The sequence below is a fragment of the Parasteatoda tepidariorum genome, chromosome 5 (genome assembly GCF_982258835.1).
Source record: "Parasteatoda tepidariorum strain Cologne lab strain chromosome 5, Ptep-v5.0, whole genome shotgun sequence".
NCBI lineage: Eukaryota > Metazoa > Arthropoda > Arachnida > Araneae > Theridiidae > Parasteatoda > Parasteatoda tepidariorum.
Genome location: NC_141759.1, coordinates 83,533,340 through 83,559,152, shown reverse-complemented (window position 1 = coordinate 83,559,152; position 25,813 = coordinate 83,533,340). Strand labels below are relative to the sequence as shown.

General features: G+C 29.7%; 1 protein-coding gene across 9 annotated transcripts in view; it reads right to left on the bottom strand.

Moving 5' to 3' along the window:
* The window catches only part of LOC107451750 (uncharacterized), a 107,986-nt gene that overhangs the window by 62,594 nt on the left and 19,579 nt on the right, over positions 1 to 25,813 (bottom strand). Inside the window, exon 1 of one of the 9 annotated variants that reach the window (XM_087164434.1) lies at positions 14,420 to 14,664. The exons of the other annotated variants lie outside the window; for them this stretch is intronic. The gene's annotated coding sequence lies outside the window, so the exon portion shown is untranslated. Of the gene's footprint in view, positions 1 to 14,419; positions 14,665 to 25,813 lie in introns of those variants that run through there. 9 annotated transcript variants of the gene reach the window in all.

The following is a 25,813-nucleotide window of genomic DNA, read 5'->3' as shown; positions in this document are numbered from 1 at the left end:
TTTCAAACTGAGTAAAAAAATTTTTAATACTTTTATCTTTAAAAATATGTACACTTAATAATGTGATGATTTATATAGGGAATTATTTTTTTAAACTTTGTTTATTAATTAAGATCTTCAAAAGAAATTGATTATTCTGAATAATTGACTATTTTATTACTCCAGATTTTTATTTAATTTACAAGAATAGTTTCTATTTGAAATTTTTTTTAATCGAAATATGTATGTAATTAACTGAAATAATTGTGTGTATGTAAATTTTTCTTCCTCTTTCTTTAAAGAAGGACGAAGTATTTTGCTCTCGTTATTTGAATTTTTCTAGTCTTAAACGAGGATAAAATTTTAACTTAATTCAACAAGCAACTTTTAAAAATATCCATGAGCGCGAAGATTCATTTATGACTTTTGCGAGTGCTGTATTGAGGCGAGCGTAGGGTTGCCTCTGAGTGAGGGTTACTAGATAAGGCGGTGAAACAGTTGACAAATAAAACCGCGGCGAGTGGAGGTGCCCGGGAGTCGACAATGTGTAAAGTCGCCAATGGGAGACGAACGCTCTATCATCAACATCACCCATCACGGCTCATGTCTATAACTTACAAACTTTTTTTAAAAAAATGCGTTTAAAAATGCAAAAAAGCTTCTAAAAATCAAAAAACATTTCCTTAAAATAAAAAACAATGCCGTTAAAAATTTTCAAAAACAGGTTTTATAATTACTTCTTTAAAAAAAATATTAATTGTAGTTTGTATTTACAAATTTAATTATAATTTTATATAAAAATTATGGAAATTAATTCAAATAAATATGCAATTTATGAACAAAATAAAGCCCTATGAAGATAAATTGGAATTTATTAATTTTTTGCTACAATTTTCAGGAATATCAGAATTGCATTTGTATTATCAAATGTTTTTAAAATAAAAAGAATATATGTTGTTCAAAACTAATTCTAAAATATCTTGAAAAACTGTTCACCATTTAAAAAGAAAATTTTTAAATTTAAAAAATGACCCCCCCAAAAAAAAACCTGAAGAGAAAAATACAACCAAAAATGCAACAGCAAAAAATTATATAACACATTTTAACCTTGATGATTATAATTTTGATATAGTTAAGGTCAAGATAAAAGCTACATTTTTTCACTCGAAACATTTTTATAGTTATGTTTATTATAACGAGTTTGAAAAATAGTTTATAAATTGATTGTCAGCGAAATGTCATGTAATTTTAATCGTAATAAATCCAGTAAAACTACATATTTTAATTTTGTGAAATAACGTTTTTAATAAGTATTTTGTAAATCAAGTTAAGGGAGAATTTTAATATACGATATCAATTCCTCTAATTACGACATAAATTGAAAATATTTTGGTTTGTTCTTTTTTATTATTAGATTAAATTTTTTAAGTACTTGGTACTATACTGTTCTAGCCTATTTTTCAAAGTAAATTCGATAATTTGTTGAACAGAAATTTTTAGGATATGATTTATTGAAATTTATTTACTATAATATGTATTTGTCAATTTCATTTAATAATATTAATTGTTGCAGAATTTTTCTACATTTTAGTAATGGATGCTTTTGCATATTTTCGTCAAAAATCAACAATACAAATTTGGAAAGCTTATTCTTACATTTAAAGTGCCACGATATCAATTCGCATACATGATTTCAAATTAATAATCAATAAATTATTTTGGTAATAATTGGTTAGTGATTGTTCATAAGCCTAAAATCTATGTTTTGCTTAACCCTTTCGCGCCGACTGTCACAAATACGTGCCAGCATAAAACCGTATCAACCAGGGTAAAAATATAAAATTGGTAATCAAAGAAATTCTTTAGCAGTTTATTTGTGGGCGGAGTTATAATTGTTTTATTTATTTAATTCACCATTACTTTGTTCAAAATAAAACTATTTCGTTATACTTTGAATTAGCATTGATTATATATATGATTAAACTAACAATAATTAAAGTAAAAGCAAAGTAAGTCTGTCAAATTAGCAAAGACTATATTTAAGTTACCGTTTTTTATTTAATTACAACTTGATTCTGATTTTGTACGAATGCTTTTCTGAATCACCCGTCCCCAAGGGGTTAATCCTTTGAGACGAAACTTCTATTAAACATACTTTTCATACTTTTTTCATTGTATTAATTCTATTAATATAGGTCAAAATAAGTGAAAAATATTATATTTAGCATTTTAATAATTTATGGTTGTGAAATACAGTATGAAACACCTGTGTTTTTTTCTGCGTAAAAGGTAAAATCTTCAAAACACGATTCACTTCCAAACAATAATTTTTCAAATTTGCACTTATTTGCAGTTATCTAGTTCTAAGAGAAACAGTTATTCATCATTGAAATTTCCTTAATTTACAAAATCAGTTATTTAATAAATTTTTAAATTTAAATGGAAAAAAATAAAACTTTTTTTTTTCGATTTTAGTACAAATATAGTTCTGATAGTCTAACAGATTTTTTGTAACTGTTAGACTGTTTTTTATAATTTAAAAATGCCAAAATATTTTTTCTGCTGGTAATTAGAGCGTCTGAAAAAAATATATATATAACAGGAACATCGTTATGCTATCTGCGTTAAAGGGTTAAAATATTTTTTGAAAACAGTCAAGTGTTATAAAAACAAAAGAAAAATAACACAAAATTAGTTGACAATAAATAAACAACAATCAAACGAAAGTTTTAATAAAAATATGCCTTGTTAATTAAATGAAATATTTATTTTAAAGCTAATAAAATTGAAATGTTACGCCTAATTATAGAAAATAAATATATAAAACAAAACAATATCTCACAAACAGCTGGCACACTTTAAAGAAATTAAATTAACTGATTTCAACATTTTTTCAAAACAGTATTTCTCTTTTTCAAAAAGTCTTTTCGATTGTAGTAAAATATTTCATAATTGGTTAATTTTATTTTGTATGTCGCAATCATAGTGTGAAAAACGCAGTTGATTCAAATAATAAAAATAATGTAGCAAAACTCAAATAACAAACTACATCGTTATTTTACTACTTCATATTTAACATATAATAGATTTTAGGTTAATCGTATATTTTATTGCTGAAATAAAAAGCAGGGCCATTTATACTGAAACTGGTAGTAAAACCTGTTACCTTCCGTATTTTATCCTTATTAAACCTGTTATCCACCTTATTTTTGGGAGGGATAAAATTTCTTAAACTAACTACGCTTATTAATTAGTTATATGGTACAAAGAGAACTATTTATTATCTGGAAAAAAAGTGAATAATGGAAGATAATTTATAATCATAAATAATCAGCTTTTACTTTACTTTAAAAGAAAATCTAGAAATGAAATGGTTCTACTGTTAGTTATTTTTCCTTTTGTACAAAGCTTGAAATAGTTAAACTTTAGCAAATGTGATGTATTAGGAATAGTAAAGTCTGTATGATTACTTTTCGTTTAGCCGGGCGCAAGCAAAAAGTCGCCAAAAAATTTAGACTTCCGCCAACTTTTTATTAATTTTTTTTTATTCATTTATTTTTTCAAACGAATAAAAATTAAATAAAATTTTAAAAAATAAAATAAAATAAAAAGATTAAAACAAAAAAGAGTAGAATTTCCTTGTGCCCAGCAAACCGAAAAGTACCGTAGCGTCTGCAGCAGAACTTCTTTTTGTTGATGATATCTAAGAAGGGGTTCGAATAGGTTAAAGGTCGTTTTCGCTGCCATATGCTTTTAAAATATGACCTTGGACTTCTATAGGTGAATCGAATTAATGCTACCTTGCTAAAGAAGGGAGTCAGCAAAAAAAAAAAGTGACCTACTTTGCAAAAGGTAAATAACAGAAAACTGACAAAATGCAAAATATCATTTAATTTAAATAAAATTCCAGTACAATTGTAATAAAAATTCAATTTATGCGCTATTTTTTTTATATAGTTGACCTAAATTCTTAATCCATTTCTTTGCTCAATATGCTTACTTTTTATTTATGAAAAGAATTAACGTTAATTATTATAAATACATAATAAAAATTATACTTATCATAAAAAAATAATAATGATAATAAATAAATAAAAATAAATGAATAAATAAAAATAAAAGAGAGTCGGTATTCACCTGAAAAATATTTAAATGAGGTATTAGTTTTGTTTTAAAGAAGCTAAATTTTTTTAATATTAGTTTTCACTTTAAAATTGAAATCCGCAGATTTTGGACCAATCTAAAAACATTTAGAGTTAATGAAATATTCTGATAGATCCTAAACATTATAAAATACAATGTTTACGTAACTATCACTTTTTAATCTTTTCCAGGTGCATCTAAGCCTGCAAGATCTGGATTTAGATGGCACTAAAAATTAAAGGTAAGATTCTTATAATTTTCACGCATTTAATCAGCATTCATAACAAAAAAAGTTGAATTTTTCTTTATAAATGTTTATTCTTGTTATTTTAATAAGTTTTAATTATTATTGTAAGAAGAGCAGAGATGCCAAATTGATCCGCTTTGTAAAAGACAGCATTTTCTAGTATTCATATTTGTATTTAAAAAAAAGTTGAGTTCTTTTTTTTTTTTTTTTTTAATTTTTATTCTTGTTATTTTATTGCGTTTTAATTGTTTTGTAAGAAGAGCGGAGATGCTAACTTGCTCCGCTTTGTTAAAGACAATATTTTCTAGCATCAACGAAATTTAAGCTTTTTATAGTTTAGTATTTTTTATTTTAAATATCAGTTTTTGTGTCATTCTTTTGTTGTTGTCATTTTTCAATCTACCACTAGATATCGAAAATTTGAAATATCATATAAAATCCAACCGATTTCTTAATTATTTTTCTAGATTAAATCGATCGTTCGATTATTTTTCAAGATTAACTATCTCATTCGCTACCAATTTATTAAAACTAAAGCAGGAAGCGGAGCAGTTAAAAAAATTTTTTTTTTCTTGGTATAAGGCGTAAGCATAAAATTTAAAAATTATTATTTGTTATATGTTTAATAATAAATAAAATAATTGATCAAATCATAACCGTGAAATAAGAATTGTGTTAGCGTGTTTATTTATAATATAATCAAATTAAATTTAAAAAAATCATTTGCTTCTCTAAAATCTACTCTGAATTGAAAAATCAGAAGTTATTTTGGGTGGCAATTACAGCTATTGTAAAAAAAAAAAAAACTTTTTACAATTTAGGTTATAGAATTACCCGAATTCAACTCAAATTACAAACTTTTAAATTTCAAAAATCATTAATATTAATAACAGTAACAACTGTGTAATTTAATAACAAAATAAATTGTAGCATGCTTGCGGATTGTACATAAGATTCAAACAAATTACTCTGAAGTTCTTACGTGGTTGACTGCATTAATTAAAATTCTAAAATAACATAAAATTTTCAAAGAAGGAAAAATGGTTTAAAATGCATGTGTGCATCGATATGTGCTCTGTGAAACATGAATGAAAAATACATTTTGAAGTTCGTATTTTATCAATGACACAGAAAAATGAACGAAGCTAAAAAAAACTTAAAAAACAAGTTCGACGGAAGAAGAAGTACCATATAGATTCTTACATTCCAGACAACAATGAACAGAACCCTTATCCTGTCATATCTCATAAAGTGAACAAGTAGCTATTTTTCTATTCAAGCTTTAAACTTGAGATAGATCATAACTTGATACTCAACTTAATAACGTTATATTTTAAAAATTATCATTTTTCAATTAACTTAACGTTTATATCTTGAAAGTTACAATATTTGCTGTTATTTTGAAAACTATTGGTTATTGAACAATATGCAATGTAACCCGTTCTCAAAATATTTTACTTTTTTTGTGCTAAAACATGAATTAATTGATTGCTCTACGTAAGTTAGAATGTTAATTAACGATAAGTTAATTAAGCACAGAAACGTATCGCACATCGAATTAGTTGAAATATAATTCTTTCTCATCTATACTTCTTTTACTTAACTTATACTTATTATTTGTTTATGTATTTTATTTTAACCGTGACATATTTTTGTTTTGTGTGCGTGGCAACTTCGATGCATAATTAGTTTGTTTATTTTCCACGTGGTTTCGTGCCTGTTTCTGTGTCAAGTCTCTGTGTAAATATATAGCGAAAGAATTGAAATTTTTGAGAAAGAATCTTTCTGGAAGAATTTAGACTGTATCACCTAAGAGAATTGATACTTGGCCTACTCGAAATAGAATGGAAAGAACTGTTGCTAACATAAACAAATGCCACGTTTCAGCAACCAATCAGGAACGAGATACGCACACTACGTCACGTGCAGATATCCCGCGTTGGCGTGTAACCACCTGGCTCAGTTTTTGCAGACTGATCCAGGAGGGCTGTGGTTCTGTTATGAAATAAGCACTGGCACATTCTAAATTCTTTCACAAAGATTTCAATTGTTTCACTATGGATTTGCACAGAGATTTAACACACAAAGACAGGCTCGAAACCATGTAACATAAACAAACCAATCATGCATCGAAGTCGCCAGGTACACAAAACAAAAATATATCACTGTTACAATAAAATACATAAACAAATAATAAATCTAAGTCAAGTAAAAGAAGTAGACGAGAAATAATCCTATTTGAACTAATTTGATGAGTGATGCTGCTCTGCATTTAATCAACTTATCGTTAATTAACATTCTAACTTATGTAGAGGAATTCAGCTCAACTAAAATACGACATTTTGCTGATAAAGATTAGCGGGCACTGACGTCATAGGTCACATGTGTGGTTATGGGAGGTCTTCTGAAATGCATTTGTTGTTAGAACATTCTTTATACAGTACAGAACACGTTATCCGGAAATCGGAAAACCAAAAAACCGGAACGAAATTCGATGAATTTTCCCGCCATTTTTTTAAAAAAAAAAAATTTTTTTTCCTCATAAGATTTTAGGATTTTTCTTTCTTTTTTGAAAGATTTTTACCTTACCATCATTTTGGAAATAATCATTAGTGTATTACTTCATCGTTTTTCCTTCTTTTTAAGATTATTTCCAAAAAAAATTTTTTTAGTTGGGTTTAACAATAAAAAAACGGCTTTTTGTAGCGATTCAGAAAACCGGAAAAATCAGTTATCCGGAATAGCGATGGTCCCGATAGTTCCGGATAATCGGTTCCCTACTGTATATTTTTAAAAATTTGCATTTCTTTCTCTCTTTGGTATTTTACTTCAATTACGATTCAATAAAGGCAATCGAAATAATAAGTAAATAGTAGATTATCGATTAAATTTAAATATAATTACAGATTTCAAAAATGTTTTTTTTTTAAAAAAGGCTTAACTCTCGGAACTTTTTTGATTCTTCCTCGGAATCATTTGAGAACCGCCGTTCTAAATGATAGAAGAAGTCCTTCAAAATAGAAATGGCTTCAAGGAATTTCTATCGAAGAAGTTGTGTACCTATATTCTCAAAATAACATATCTCTGAACATGTAAATACTTCAAATGCATTGTCAGAAAAAATCATAAGTAGATACAAATAGTTTCGCTTAAGGACATCACGTGCGTGTAAAGAGTCTCAAAAAGCCGTGTTTTACGTGTGAGGAATTACAATTGGAAATAAAACAGACTTTTGATGTAATACTTTTGGGTCTTCCATTTTCAATGTTAAGAGAGGAATGCAAATGGGCATTCAATCTGTTACGCTTGCTTTATTATTTACATTATTTTTAACTTCAGTGTAAGAAAATGGCATTAAAATTGATTCTAACAATGTAAATCGATTGTACATATTTTCTCACATGATTTGTGATAATTGATTATAAAAGCCTTTACTTGAGGCGAAAATAAATAATTTTCCCATTTTATTTGCATATTATATTCATTATTTCTCTAAAACCTAATTGTTTCGAAATAACTTTCGCTATAAATATATTTTTAAAATTCTTAGCACACATTTATACAATATTTGGTATTCACGTTCCTCTATTAAAATATACAGACAGGAATAAGTTTAATGTGCTTAAATCCGATACTTCCAAACGTTTTTTATTTATTTATTTATTTTGTTATTTATGACTAAGCTATTAATCTTCATACTCTTTTACGTTATGAAAAATAAATAAACATTAAATCGATAATGCTTTGCTGTGATTAATTTGAAGCGGGGAAACTTTTTAAGAAAATGTTAAAATAAACTGTGAAATATTCTTAAACGCAAATTAATTAAACAGATAAAATCCTAACATTTTATGCCCCAATGAGCTTTATTTTATTGCATTTTGAATATACAGGTTGAACAAATGAATGGAAAAACTTCTGTACTAACTCTATGCAAATAAGTTTTGTTTTAGCAACATATGTTTTGGAAGATTTTACATGGCAAAATATTGTCCCAATTTGAAAGATCAATCTGGACGCTTTTAGAAATGAGGACATCATGCTTGTGTAAAATTTGGATCGGCCAAAATGAGAGTAGGAAGTTTAAAATCGATTTCCTTTTTCAATACTTCTATAATTTAAAAAGCATTTTAATGTATAGCAATCCTACAGAATGATTTCAAAATTGCGAGACATTGCTATGCTGTACAGATTCACTTCTGACGATAAATAGGGTTTTTGGAAGCGAATCACAGAAAGCCATCTGTGAATGATACCCAAGGATGCTGCCAACTGATGCTGTTCATGCTCTACTGATGTCCTCTTCTCCCTTGCGATGCCGGTCATGCTGATTTGAAGCTGATTATCCTGAACGTTACAAGGTGAGTGATACTGATTTTGATCTCGTCAGGTTCCTGAGTCGGGACAGACAATACTGACAACTGGCCATTTGGATTGTCTGGATTTTGAGCCCGCCATTTTGTTTTTTCAGGTCATGCCGTATCATAAAACAGCTCGTGGTGGAAAGGTCTCACTTTCTGGTCGTAATTCACCGTCGCATTGCAAAGAATCCACGTCATTAGAAGAAATCATTGCTACCTGTGGGATTTCAAAAAGATATTTTCCATCAGTTGAACATAGACATATTGACGATCTTGTAGAGTTTTACACTCAGTTTGATACAGAGGAGCTGATTCGTTTAGACAAATTACTAAGCAAACTGCTCATTCAAATAAGATCAAGTTACCCTGGAGACTTTGAATACTCATACTTCCTAAAACTTACAAATGCAGCTTATCACGTCAGATGGAAGAGGAAAAACTCTCAAGCAGAAGAAAACAAGGATATGAATAAGAAATCCATTCAAGCCGAATCAATAATGTTTGAAACTAATCCAAGCACTGAAGACATAACAATGGAAAATAAAGACGAAAACCTGAATACAACACCGAATACAGAAACTGACACGGACGTCAATATTAACAATAATACAGAACCACCAGCAAAGAAAAGAAAAAAGAAGAAGAAAAAGCAAAATGCAGTCAAAATAATTAAAGATAATGCTATACTCATGTCTACAAACAGCTGTTCTTCTTCTAGCCAACATAGCTCAACAGATGACGCCACTATCTTGCCGACAACAAAACCTAAGGAGGATACCGACAAAGTACGGAATCCACCCAGAAAATCTGAAATAACACCGCAAGCCAGATTTATAAAGGTTTTAGTCCGGGGCCTGCCTGTGGACTTTGATACAGATACCATTAATACAGAATTACAGAAAAACAATATTGAAACCTTTAAAATAGTGCAGTTTAAGAAGAGAATGGGAGAGGCCTATCGACTCCTCCCGCTTTTTCTCATAATCCTAACATCAACGGCGAATCACCATAGAGTTTTCGAAGTCAACAACATACAGCAGATCCCGATCAAAATCGAGCGATTTCGAGGAGGTCGAGGACCAATACAATGTTACAACTGCCAAAATTATGGACATACGCAAAGCCACTGCAATGCACCTGCAAGGTGTGTAAAATGCGCAGAAAACCACAGGTCTCATGAATGCAACAAAGACAGAACAACTACTCCAAAATGCTGCAATTGTTACAAAAACCACACAGCCAACTTTACTGGGTGCGAGACCCGACCCAGCAGAAGGAGCCCTCGAGCAACATCAAATTCGAAGCTTAAACCTACTCATCGATTAGTGTCATTAATCAAAGAATTACAGGAATTGCTCAAAAATGAAGAAGTGCTCCGCCTTCTGCGGGGAATCATCGGAGATACTTCTCAATCCCAGTGAGTTCTATTTTTATTTTCATTGCTCTCAAGTTAAATTCACTGAACTTTTCACAGCAAACTTTTAGTTAAGTTAAATTAAATTATATTAAAATTTATTTTCTGGTAATATAGCCAATTTTTGCATGTATATTTATCAACTTATGCACGTTAAATTCTTTGCAAATTCTATTATTGCATTTAATGAGCAATATTTCTCTGATACGATATATTTACTGCATTTTCTCCAAATATATTATTTTATCATGTATCAAGGTATGATTTGTCTATATTCATCAATTATGTCTTTCATTTTTCAAAAATCAATTATTGTACATATCAAATCATGTTTTATCTTTATTTTTAATTTAAGTCTAGAATCAACATTTCGAATGTCATGTAAAAACGCCAATTTGTCATATTGAAAATTTCATTGTTTTATTATTTCACAAGCAAACTGCTTGATTTTTTTATGACTACAACAATGTCAATATGTTCCTTTCAAATTACGTTTATATTTATATGTGTCAATTTAGATTTGATATTCAAATGTTATATCTACTATATTTATCTATGTCAGCCTAGGTATATATATTTCAAATTATGTTTTTATTTATATGTGTAAATTTAGTTTCGATATTCAAATGTTTATTTACCCAAGCAAAGTGCTTGTAATTTTGTATTAGCTACCACATCGACTGCTAAATTCAAAATGTTATTACTTTAAACTTATGTAAATTTCTACTCTAATAAAAATTATATTATATTACAAAATACTACAATAGAATTTTCAAATATGTAAATAATCAATCTGTAAACTCTAAATCATCAACTGTAAATTTATATATTTTATATTTTTTTGTTTTTTGTTTTTGCCACCACAATGTAGCAAAATTTCAAAATGTTTTTAAACACAATGTATATATGTCACGATGAATGGGATAGGGGCCGCTGCGCGGCCCAGGTGCCCAGTTCTTTTTAAATAAAGTAAGTAAGTAAGATTTCAAAATTGCTGGTCTAATGTTAGAAAGAAGTTATTAATTTGCGACGCTCATTTTGGTCGATTCGAATTTCGAACGGGTAAAAAATTACACCATTCCAAAAAGCTTCAAGTGTGATCTTTCAATTTGTGTCAACCGTTTTGCCATGTAAAATCTTTCAAAATATTTGTTGCTAAAAGATATAACTTTTTACATAGAGAATATAAGTGTTTCCATTATTTTGATCAACCAATGTATACTTAAGTCATTATACGCATTACTTTCTTTTTTTCTTCTGCCTAGTTAAGTTTAAATTCTACAAATGCTGCTATTTTACTTATTTATGTTGCTTTTTAATAAGACTGGTAACTCAATTAGTATTTAATTTTTTTTAAATTTATTTTCCTCTAACTCTAAGCGAATTTCTCTCATTTAAACAGATGATTTGTTTAAAATGGTGGTAAATTTTAATATTTACGATTTTTTGTTTTTGATTTAACAAATTTGATTTACAACGATCTTGACCATCGCTATATGTAATGATTTTAAACAATTATACTCTCTCTCTCTCGATAACTCGATGGATAAACTCTCGATAACTCGAAAGATTAACTCTCGATATCTCGAAAACCTTGTTATGTCAAAAAAAAATTTTTTTTCCTTGACATTACATATTCACCTAATGTTTATTTAAATTCCTATGTCGAAGAGTTTCTTCTCAAAAGCTTGTTAAGTCGATTTTTTTTAAACTTTTTCGAAAAAATCACAATGTAAGTTTATTGTACAAACATTATTTTCTATTTAATGCATAATTATTGTCTTACTTTTAAAAATAGAATTATAATTGTTGCATTTGGATTTAGAATCAACTATCATGACATATTTATTAATACTTATTCTAATGTTTCAGGACTAAACTTTTTAGAGTAATATTTTCGAATATATTTTTCTACTTTTTAGAACATGTTTAGTTCTGAACTTGCTATCTCGAAATTTTTTTTTAGCTTTCCTTCAACTTTGAGATATCGAGAGCATACAGTAAAATACCATCACCTTCTACATTGGAAAGTCTCCACACGGTTTTTTTAAGTAGTCTGCGCTTCTATGTAAAAAGTGAACCAGTTGTACGCATGAAGCTAAATTCTATTTGAAAAGCAACCAAGAGAAAGTTAACATATATATTTGAGAATTGAATTTTTGGTGGTAGACCAGTTAATAGGACAAATTAATTATATTAATAAATTTAAAAAAAATTTAGACGTATATTTGCAATCACTTTCTTATTTTTACTAGATAATTCTATTAAATGGCTCTTTCGTAAACTAGTTTACCTTCATAGTGGTCTAATCGGACTACCTATAAGATACCGTGTGGAGACTTTCAAATATAGGCGGCGTGATAATACTTGCAAATTGAGCAATGAAGTTTATAAGTGCTAATAAAATTAAAAGCGTAAATATTATTTCAACTATAATTTCGCTACGACTTAAAACATTTTGGTAGCGCTAAGACTTCCAGGTTGGTATAATATATTGACATTATAATTATTTTTTATTTATGTCTGAAAATTCAATAAATTGCAATACCGCATTTTTTTTTAATAAAGGCAAGTATCTGTCTCTAAAAAAATGGTGCATTAAAGCTCCTGGTAAAGGGGTTTAACATGAAGAATCCATAAAAACGAAATCTTCTCCCACAAATGAGCATAGATGTCATACGACAAAGTTAAAAACACAACCAACCAATTATGGTGACACTGATAACTGATAAGAAATCAAAATACAGGAGTAAATAAATAAGCCGCATGTGATAACTGACACTTCTATCTCAAGTGAAAAGTAAGCAAATCCTTGTTCTGTTTAGATAACATAAAAAAAAGAGAAAGGAACAAGCACTTTCAGAAGGGTTTACTTACAACAAAGGTGTCTGAAATGTCTATCGCAAACCACGATGCTTTTTATTATACTAGGTGTTCCGTAATCACTGTTCTTAATGTATATTTTTAAATCATTGTAAAAAATGAAGTGAAACAAGAACGAGCAGATTATGGTCTACATTTGGCGATTGTAATTGGCGTGACAGATCACGATATGGAAACATTTCACCTCTATCTCAAGTGAAAATTAAGCAAATCCTTATTCTGTTTAAATAACAAAACAAAAAAAGGAATTAGCACTTTTAGAAAGTTTACTTACAATAAAGATATCTGAAATGTCTGTCTCAAACCACGATGCTTTTTTTATACAAGGTGTTCCGTAATCACCATTCTTAATGTATTTTTTTAAGTCGCTGTAAAAAAAAATAAAGCGAGAATAGTATGTGTTCCATTTTTGGCGATTGTAATTGGCGCGACAGATTACGATATGGAAATATCCCCCCAAAGATTTCAATAATTGATTTAAACTAAGATTTTACGCTAGAACGCATATCAAGTGGGTGCAACATAGTAGCAAGCGTAGCGAGCATAGTTTTCAAAGCCAATTATATAAGACTGCATAGCAATCATAGCAGCGTGAGTGAACATTGGGCGGAACCCACTAATGAACTTAATCTTAACCTATATAATTTTATAACCAATATAATTGAACTTAACTTAGTAATTTAATTTCACGAATAATAATTAATAATTGAATTGTCACAGTTTTTGGGAAAAAATACACGTTTCCAAAATAGGTGACTTAGTATTTAAAAACGGTACAATGATATACTATTTACATATCGTTTTGAAACTCCTGTTAAGGAATCTTGACATTATATTTAATTTATGTTTCTCTGTAAGTGCAACGACTTCTGCAGTTAATACTTTTTTTAAAAACATGAAATTTAAATTTTAAATTAAATGGTGGTAATGGTAATAAAAGATATTTGCTAAAAGAAGAAAGAAACGCATGACACAATTGGTTTGTATAATGCACAAAGAAATCAGAAGTTTCAGAACTATATATTGCAATGATAAATAAGTTTAAATAATTAAAGTTAAATACATAAAATTTTAGAGTGGCGATTGTTTTATTTTAGTCCAAATAAATCTCAAATTAATTTTTAAAACTAAAAGAAAAAAAAAAAGTATAAATTTTGCTACCGCTTTAAATATAAAAGTAAAATCTTAAGGAAAATTTGCGTACATTAACAGTTAAGTCTGAATGGCGGAACCAGCAATATAAAAGTAACAATAGTTCTCTTTTTTGAAGTAATAAAACATTAATATTGGTTAAAAAAAATATTTAGCGATATAAATATATTAATTTTCAGACTTCGATAATGCAAATAAAAGCACAACTTAATTAAAAAAAAAACTAGTATTTTTACTTACTTTTAGCAGCAAATAAAAGCCTTCAATTTAAGCATATTTTTGATCCCACACGAAGCAAAAAGCGTGAAATATTCCATTTAATAAAATCAAGGCCGTTCGCATAAAAATATTTCCAAGCGATTTTTAGCTTCACTGCTTTCCATTTAAAATCAGAAACAACTGACAAACTATTCTTAGTTCAGCGAACTAAACGTTAAGTTTTACTATTTCCCGCCACTGTGTTTATTGCTAGTTTCACAAAAACTAGAATTAGTTTTTTTCCACTGATTTCCCATAGTTATCATAGATTAAAGTGTTTCTGCCAATCACATTCAAGGTCAAGGTCGCTCCATTAACGAATATCGAATTAAAATGGCTAACTGCGCTTTGTTGGGAATCTTTCTGTTAGCTTTGTTGATAAAAATACGAGACGCACATGTGTGTGCTTACGGGTCGAAATAAATAATGTTTGAATAGAATCAGTAGCCTTTCACGTGAATTCTCATTTGAGAAAAATCTAGGATCGTAAAAAAAATCACGAGGAATAATAGTTTATGTTCTTTTTTTTGTTTGTAAACATTGTATTTTGCTGGGAATGGAATTTTGTTTTCAGTGAGACATTATGCGCGTTAAGGGAATTTTTCTTATAGGAAACTATGTAAAAATGGATAGGTATTTTCAGAAATAAATACATGACTCCTCTTCTGAAACAATCACAATTTGTCGTTCCGTAAAAAATTTACCAAGCAAGTAAAGAAATTCTGCAAATATTTTAGCTTGACGTGTATTTTCTAATTTTCTATCCAAAGTTGTCAAGAAAAGTGTTTAAATAAATTATGTTTTATGCAAATTAATCTGATATTGATTCGGTGAGAGAGAATTAAAAATGCAAATAGTAGGCAATTTTTAACGGAAAACTTATTCGAAAATAAAAGCTATATTCAGAAATAAATACATGAATCCTCTTCTGAAACAATCATAATTTGTCGCTCTGTAAAAAATGTACTAAACATGTAAAGAAATGCTTCAAACATTTTAGCTTGAAGTGTACTTTCTAATTTAAGTTTATCTAAGGTTTTCAAGAAAAGTGTTTAAATAAATTTTGGTTTATGCAAATTAAACTGATAGTGTTTCTTCGAGGGAGAATGAAAAGTGCAAATAATAGACCGTTTCTTATCGAAAACTTTCACGAAAATGGATTACTATTTTCGAAATAAATACATGACTCCTCTTCTGAAACAATCGTAATTTGTCGTTCCGTAAAAAATTTACTAAGCATGTAAAGAAATTCTGTAAATATTTTAACTTTGCGTGTACTTTCTAATTTAAGTTTATCCGAAGTTGTCAAGAAAAGTGTTTAAATAAATTATGGTTTATGCAAATTAAGCTGATATTGCTCCTGTGTGCTGAAAATAATTTTTTGCATACTGGTAGTAAGAATATTTAAATTTTTTCTTTTATTCAGGAGAAATAAACTACCCTTGACTATCATTTATTTTCTCGATTTTAACGTACATATATACTAGTCAAATCTCACTAACTAATGAAAAGTAGTAGTAATTACAAATAGTTTGCTTCTTTTGGATAAAAAGAAGAATTGAAATGTATTTACTGCCAGTATTTTTTAATTTTTTATTTTTGCTATAATTAACAGACCAGTTTTAGTAGAAAAATGATATCAATAGGTAACAGACGATGCAAATAATTGCAAAACAAAAGAGCAACACGTAGATAAAAGTCGTCGGGCTAACCGTGGGAGGTTTACGTGGTTTTCTTACGCATGTAACGCAAATGAGGTTAGCTCCATCCAAATGTTTCCCACGAAAACTAGTTTATTTCAATGCTTGATCCAGGAATTCCTTTGTCTTCCAGGTTGGGTTCAAAACTACAAAGTTATGGAGTTTAACATAATTAAAAACAGTCAACAACTGCTCAGTTGTAAACTCGAAAAATAGGTTGATTGTTCAACTCTGGTTATGAAATAAAATATTTTATTGAATGTTGAGTTTTACTGCAGTAAGCCGCCAAATTAGCTCGCCAAAAATTCAAACTTTTTTTTTCCGCACTCAAAGTAGAGGGATCAAAATGTGTTCTAAATGGGATGTGACATACAAAAATTGGGGGGGGGGGAGAGAAAGAAAATTGCTGAAGTTAAGTGCCATTGGGGGCACTATTGTTAAGTGTTGCCATTTCAAAATCACCATTTAATGCTAGGCGTATTATTGATATGAGAATGTCATATGAGCATATGAGAATCTCGCGTGTAAAAAGTGATAACCTACTTCCTTTGTAGTATAGAGATAAACAAATAATCTTTTTTATAAATGATAATTAATATTACATATTTCAAATTGGAAAACTTATTGCTTAACTTTTGTTCTTTTGAAATATAGAACGTAAAGTTGCCAAAGAAAAATTGAAGTATTAAAAGTGGGAAACAAAACTAGAAAAACCACAGTAACCGAGAGAGAGAAAAGATGGTTGTTGTTGTTCATTTACGTCGCACTAGAGCTGCACAATGGGCTATTGGCGAAGGTCTGGGAAACATCCCTGAGGATGATCCGAAGACATGCCATCACAATTTTGATCCTCTGCGGAGGGGATGGCACCCCCGCTTCGGTAGCCCGACGACCTGCACGCGAAGTCGAGCACTGAACAGTTTAACGAGGACCAATATCGCACACCCTCGGTCCCTACGCAGATTGATCAAAGTGGTCACCCACCCGCACACTGACCGCAGCCAGTGATGCTTGATTTCAGTGATCTGCTGGAAACCGTGTCTTAATGATCAGTCCACTGCGGGACGAGAAAAAAGATGGAAAACCGAACAAGAATAACCGCATTAGCTAAGAGAGTCAAATCAGGGTAAAATGCACTCCCACACGCTTTTGAAAGTTTGTAAGACTGAGATTTTACTTGTTCTGCTTTTCATTTTTTTTTATTTTTTTGCTACTATGGCTTTTCTAGTTTTGTTTCTCACTTTCATTTTTCCTTTTTTCGTTGGCAACTTTACGTTTTATATCTCAAATCACTTTTGTTTCTTCTCATTCAAGCCTAGCAACTCTTGAAAATGGGCGCCTAAATTTGATACACTTGACAATGTCGATTGTCATTTCCAATTTCTGTATTTTTTTAGCAAATGAAGTTTTTAATCGAGTAATATCTTACCACTCCAGTTTCTTGGGATTATTTATTTAATTTGGATATTGTGATATACAGTTACAGCTAATAACAGCCACCACACAGTCTACTGAACACAAAATGTTTTTACTAAAACGACTTATAAAATCATGATGGATGGGATAAGGGCAGCTGCGCAGCCCAGGTGCTCAGCTAAGTTAAATAAAGAAGAAGAAGAAGTAGTTACAGCTAACGTTTAGCTTTTATTGCAAGAGAATTTCTTCAAGGTTAGAATAATTTATGAATAAACTAATTAATTATGAAACAACATGATAAATTTCCACCTATAATGTCGTGCATTATTTTGTATTCGAAAAATTAAATGTTTTTCTTGGGATTCATGGTTCTTTCATTTGTATATTTTATTTTATAACAGTCGTTGAACAGCCGACCCAATTTTGGGTATACTACTACTAATGTTCAACTCCGTAGCCTTATAATTTTGAACCAATCTGGAAGGCAAGGAAACTCCTGGATCAGTACCACCAGAGATATGATTTGTTATAGGAACGTGCAGGACTTAGGGACCCAACAGATTTAACCTGCATCAGTCACCATTTACTACACAGGGAGTCTTCGGCGGTGGGGATCGAATCCACGACCTCTTGGACATGGGCCCAGTGCCCTACCGACCAAGCTATCCCGGCCCTTTCATTGATATTGTGAAAATATTCATATTTACTCAAGTATGACAAGAATGCGATAACTTCTTGGCTTTCAAGCATTTTGCGGAAGATTTTCACTGCCAAGAAGTTATCGCATTCTCGTCATACTTTAGTAAATATCTAAACACATTCACATGCCATCTCATAAATTCGATCGATTTCATCAGACGATCCGCATCCAGCAAAGCCTGGAGAATAAACACGAAAACATTCTTCCGACATGTCACTGTGAAAAGAAAAAAAAAAGAAAATAGTTCTAGAAAGTGATTCTAAGAAAGAAAAATCTTCTATTTGGAACAAAAAGAGGACATAAATAGTGTTTTCTCTCCAGGTGTATTGACTTTCAGTACTCACGGTGGATGGCTTGTGGGTAAAAGGCGGAACATGATTTAGAACAAATGCTTATTACTTCCTTATTCAACGGTTGTCAACCTGGACAACTTCAAAATTACCCTTCTGTATCTTCCATATTTATATAAAAATGGTATGGTGCGTTTAGAATTGATGCGGACACGAAGAAAAAAAAACGCAAATTGTTTGAATGAGCCAGAGCTGAAAAAATAAAATTCCGCCGTTTTGAATCACTGCCATTTTTATTATCAGACAAACACAAGCTGTTCAATGTTTTTAGGAAAAAGTCATTACATTTTAAGGAGCCTAGTTTTGCTGTTTTGAATTACTAACATGCAAGTTCTTATGCAAAAATGGCAGCTAATCAAAGAACATATTAACATTTAAACGTTTTTAACTAAACAAGTCACCTAACTTTTCGATGCTTTATAACACTGACGTTTTGAGCCATAACTGTACTAATATACATGCAAATTGCAGCTAATAGTAGAAAATTTCAATGCTTATCGATACATTTAACCCACTGATCTAGAATTTTTATGCAATACTTTTATACAATATTTATACTTTTCTCATTATTTTGTATTAATTTAGGTCAAAATATTATTATTGGGATGTAAATAGTTTGCATTTATGATTATGATATTAATAATTTATTTTCATTATTTTACAAATTAAATTATTTATAAATTTTTAAATGTGAAAGGAAAAAAAAAATCAAACTACTTTTTTTTTTTTTGGATTTCATATTTTAATACAAATATAATTCTAATATCCTAACATGTTGTTTTAGTAACTATTAGGCTATTTTATGTAGTAAAAAATTGACAATATATATTTTCTCTTTTAATCAGAGAGTCAAAAATATATATATATATATATATAAAAGGGACACCGATGTTCCATCTGCGTCAAAGGCATAACTTAAAAAAGTTTTCTTTTAGAAACGTTATAATTCTGTCTTTTTAAATCATTTTCATAGTAATGTCTAAAGATCATACTTTAATCTATTTTATGATTCTTGACACCTGCTCTTCTAAAATCTATCATAAATTTTAATAACCTGTCTAATGATTTATCCCTTACAGATGATCTTTATGTTCAACCAACACCTCCTAGAATAATGAAGGCCTCAGCACGGATCAAATTAGTAGTCCGATGTGACGAAGTTAACTGCGCAGTTGATGAAAAATAAGAAAGATGTCATTACGTTCGGGGTACTAAGCTTCGCAGTGGTTGAAAATACGAAATATGTCATTACGTTTGGACTACTAAAGGATATTTATGGTAACCCGTGCAGAGGCCTACTCTTTTCTAGGAGGTGTTGGTTCAACACGAAGTAAAGTGGTGTAAAAACATTAAATTGGAAAAGTTAAATTATCAAGGTTATTGAATTACAATGCTAACTACAAAGACATTCACGTTTGACCTAACAAAAAAAGTTATCGTTCTGTCATTTTAAATCATTTTTGAAGTGAAACTTCTAATGCGACTTCCAACAAGGTTGCGTTAAACGTTTAACGCTACCATGGCAACGAGCGGCCTGTGATCCTTGCAGGAGATTTTAATGTGAATTTCTCGTTACCTGAAGCTGAAACATTATTAACCTTCCTTAAAGACAAATTTAGATTGGAAATGATAAATGGTAGGAATGATCCAACAACCAAAGTGGGAACTACCATTGATGCAGTTTTTGCAAGAAATATTGAAAAAATAGAACTCAAACATTTCGTATCTTACTTTAGTTATCATAATCCCATTGTTTTTGTTATAGATTTGGATATTTCTCCACTCGAAAATGATATTTAAAAGTTGCGATCAATTGTGAATTGTAAGCAATGTTAATAAAGTTTGTCTTAAAGAAACAATATGATTTCACTAAAAATCAATTTCTACCCCTTCCTATTTTCATTTCCACATTACGAAGTTTCACTTCTTCTAATTACTAAGTTCACTTTTACTAATTACTAAATATCATACTTTAATCTATTTTATGATTTTTGATACTTGCTCCTCTAAAATCTATCATAAATTTTAATAACCTGTCAAATGATTTATCCCTTATAGATGATCTTTATTTTCAACAAGAAGTAAAGTGGTGTAAAAACATAAAGCCATTGGAAAAGTTAATTTATCAAGGTCATGGTATTACGATACTAACTACAAACAGAAAAGATAAATCAGTCCTCAACAACTGATAATAAATAAGAGTAGGTAGCGAAATCTGGCATTTTTAGATACGCGTCGTTTAAAAATATCAAAACGGAGTAAATATATTTCGAAAGGAAAATCTCTTTTTCGATTGCCTGCCAGACATCTTTTTGACAGCTGCTGAGAACACCTGCGTTAATTGTCATTTTTAAAAGCTTCCTCCATTATTAATGTAAATAAAGAGTCTCTAACCTGTATCTATGCTATCTCGTACGCGTAGTTCATTTATTAATAGATAAAAGTATTTGGATGCTTTAAGCTTTTAATAGCTAACGACGAAGCAGGATTTTTATATTTTATAACCATCGTTAAACAGCCGACCAAATTTTGGGTATACGACTAATGTTCAATTCCGCAGTCTTATAATTTTGAACCCAATCCAGTAGACAAGGGAATTCCTGGATCAAGTTATTGGGAGAACTTTTTTTGATGGAACTAACGCTCATTTGCGTTACATTAAGAGAGAAACCACAAGAATCTCCAACGATTATCCTGACGGTGAAGGGTCTCTAACTCATGATCCGTCTACCACAGAGGATATTTTATGTCAGCACGGTGGTCGATAAGAGCCGGGTTTGGAATTCGTATCGACCAGCCATCGCTGGGATTCGAACCCGGTGTACCTTATTGGAAGGCGAACGCTCTATCCCCTGAGCCATCACTCTCGACGGAGCACTATTTTATTTTATAACCGTCGGTGAACAGCCGACCCAATTTTTTTTTTTTTTTTTTTTTTTTTTTGAGTTTACGACAACTAATGTTCAACTCCGTACCCATGTAATTTTGAACCCAATCCAGAGATAAGGGAACTCCTGGACCAAGTATTGGGAGAAATTTACCTTCGTGGAGGACTTTTTGATGGAATTAACCCACATTTGATTAACATGGAGAGAAAAACAGCGAAAACCTCCCACGGCGAAGGAACTCTAAGCCAAGATCCGTATACCCTGAGGATATTTTATGTCAGCAATGTGGTCTGTACAAGCTGGATGCGGAATTCGTATCGACCAGCCATCGCTGGAATTCGAACCCGGGGCACCTCATGTTAAGACGAACGCTCTATCCCCTGTGCCATCACGGCTCGACGAAGCACGATTTTTATTTTATACTATGACCGCCGTTGAACAGTCGACCTAATTTTTGGGTTTACGACTACTAATGTTCAACGCCGTAGCCTTGTAATTTTGAACCAATCCAGAAGACAAGGAAACTCCTGGATCGGTACCCCCTGAGGTATTGATTTGTTATGAGAACATGGAGGACTTTGAGACTCGACAGATTTAACGTGCATCAGTCACCATTTACTACACGGGGTCGAAGCACGATTGTAACTTCTCATTTTAAAACATAATTTTGCTTAGAATTTTTAAAAAGCATAGTTTTACCGCTTTGGGATATTTCAAATTTGTACGCTAACCCTTGGACGCAGGTGAGACATAGGTGTCCTTTTTATATATTTTTTTCTGGCACTCTAATTGCAAGCAAAAATATATTTAGGTATTTCTTAATTATAAAAAAAGCGTAATAGTTACTAAAAAAATCTGTTAGGTTATCTGATTTATATTTGTTCTAAAATATAAAATCGGATAAAAAAAGTTGTTTAATTTTTTTTTCATTCATATTCGAAAATTTATCAATAATTGATTTTGTAAATTAAAAAAAAATTCAAAGGGGAATAACTGTTTCTTTTAGATCTAAAAAACTGAAAATTTAAAAAAATTATCATTTGGAAGTGGAACATGCTTGCAATGTTTTACCTTTAACGCAGAAATAGATCGTTTAATATAGAACGTTTAATAAACTTTTTGCATTAAAGGTTAACAATATCTCACAACCCATTTATTGCAGAATTTTCATTTAACATATTTTTAAAACCTTTTTTTATTATTTTATATTAATTTAGGTCAAATTAAGTTAAAAATATTATTTTTTGCATTTTGATTATAAATGAAAAAAGTTTCTTTCAAACTACACAGGAGTCAAGAAGTAAATGGTTTGGGTCTATTGCTCTCTTTTAAAATTATACAAAGAACATTATATAATACACATTTAAAAAAAAAAAGATCAGGTACCACACATGAAAAAAAAAAAAACTTACTGATTTTTATAGAAACTTATATGCACTCACTTATGAATAAATTTCTTTGCCATAGATGTTTTAAAAACCAAATAAATGGAAAGTAATAAAAAAATACGTGACTATCAGTGATATTTCGAAAACAGAGGGTTAAAATATGAAACGAAATGTTTTTGTAATCAGTATGTGTTTTTCTTTTCCCAAAAAAAATTCTAATAACGCCGAATGCGTGGCACGCGACGCCGAACACAAAAACGTTAATGTAATTTCACTTAAACATTTATCAGTCATTGCCACATATTCTACAATCAGCAAATTAGCTTTAAAAAACAAACAATTATCTACAAAAAACATCTAAATTATCCACAGTAATTTATATACGAATTCGTAAGCTCTAATTCGCAATTAGAGAAAAAATATATTTCTACAATCATATGAGATGAAAAAAAGTTCTGATTCGGATCATAAATTCCGAAAACTATAAATTCGATATATTGGAAATAAAAAGTATCTTTTTTTATCAATAAAATAAAAACTTACCTTTCTTGCATAAACAATTAAATTAACTGATCCATTAAATTAACAATATAAGGAATATTTTCAATGAAAATTCAATCGTTTAGTACAACTATTAGTTACACTCTTTGATTTACTATGTCAAAATACAGAATGTTGTTTTTTTCTTTTGCTTTGCGGGGAAAAAATCGGTAAATCAACCTTTTTTTTTTGAGTGATTAATCCAAGGATTTCAAAGTAATTATAAAAAGTTTTATAATGAGTCAATTATAAATTAAGTTACCCAAATATGGGCACGTGAAACACCTTAATTTTCTAATTTTTGTTTCCGCATTTGAAAATTTTAAAATTAATCGATTAATCTTCTTGCAGTGGGTAACAGGAGAAAAAAAACGAATTTTAATTTAAAACATTAGATAGCTGCAATAAGGAACAGTTTTTTTTAATTTGCTTTTGCGAACAGCCAAAACGGTCATCGTCTGCTAAATGTACCTTATAAAGGTTAGATTTACTATTTGAAGTAAAAGAATTTTTTATGAATTTCCTGTATGAAATTCATAAAATTCATGGTATGAATTTTTTAATTTTTCTTTTTTAAAACCATTGACTGGAAATTTCATTAAAAGGCATTTTACAAATTTAGAAACAAAACTGACTAAAAGCCGAGAACCTTTAAGTTAGCAGCTACGGTATCAGACGATTCTGAAAATGCTTTTTAAAATTAACAAACGAAATTATTGAGTTGACAGCTAACTCCTTTCCGGTTTTTTTTTATTATTGTTTTAGGAGATGGTATACATATTTTTTTTTCGTGTTAAGTTATGTCAATTTTCGGATCATTTAAATAAAATGCCAATTTAAGAAAAATGAGCATTTTTTACACCTTTTTACTTTTAATCAAAGTTCTAAGGCCGCAAAAACTTCTCCTGACATTTGTATTGTGTATCAAACGCTAGCCATAGCTGAAAGATCTGCTCGTGATTGATATTCCAAGTTTAAAAATGAAAATTTTGACCTCAAAGACGTGTTTGATGACGAGCAATTAAACTGATTCTTGCACGAAAATTCACGACAAAGAAAATGGAATGCTCCCAAGATTTAAACTTTTAGAAAATTGAAACAAAACAAAAGTAAATTATTCGACATTCCAATACATTTTAAATTGGAGAAAAATATCTCGAAAGAAAATTGCGAAATCTCGATAAAATAAAAGATTTTTTTATAAAAATACAGGAGATGACAAAGCTAATGGTGTTTTTTTTATTTTTATAATTCGCCAAGCGCATCATCAAGTAATAAAGGAAATTGTTTTTACAACAATGTCAACACAGGCTTTGGATTCGCATGGGTTCATCATAGGAATTCACAAAAACTTATACAAAATGACTACTTATTGTGTCTTTTTTCAAGGTTTTTTCCGTTTTCCAATTAATGGTCATTCTCATTAGCTGAATTCCTGAAATATTTCAATAACTTACTCATCCCTCAACATCTGCTACCTTTGTTCATTCTATTTTTTTGCTACTTTGTTTTTGTAACTTTTCAAATAGGAATATGAAAACAATATCTTCTAAAATGATTTAATAATGAGTCACCCAATATCAGCAAAGAGATAAAAAAATTGAAAAACTAAAAATTCTAAGTGGGAAGAAAAAATTATTATTTCGTATCAGCTACTTCTTCAAATGATAGTCGCTTATCTAAATACTGTTTATTTTGTCAATTCTATTATTTTCGTTGCAAAAATTACAAAATATAAAGTGATATAATGAATTTTACTAAAATTTAAATATTTTTTAAATAAATAGAGTTGGTATTTTATCTGAAATATAAAAAAAAAAGTTTTTTTTTTTCAAGGCATTGGTAGAAAGTGGAAAAAACTGGTTGAAATGGGAAGAAAAAAACTAAAAATGACCAATATGGGATGGTCTTTCAAATAGCATTATAAAAGTAATTTAAATTTCAACAAGTTAAATTTAATGAACCGAAATTAATATTTTAATTGAATCGGATTTTAACTGAACTAAACTGAAAAAAACTGGGTGAAATGAAAAAATTAAAAATGACCAATGCAATCATTTATCAATAAACATTATAAGAATATTTTTAAATAGAAAATTAATAAACTTTTTTATGGAACGAGAAAGTTATAAGCTTTTACTGTAACTTTAAAAAAAATAATAGCACAAACTTTTAAATCATCTATATATATATTTCTCTTACACGGCGATAAAAAAAGGCCTCATTACAACTCCCCGAATGGCAACACTAGAAAATTGACCAATCATTGCCGCTAAAAATGTCACATGCCAAATCTAGCTTAGATGGCTCAACATATAGCGCTTTTAAAAACGGAAACTGAAATAACCAGAGAGAGCATAAGCTAGGCAGAAGAGAGTAGTCGAATTTATTTGT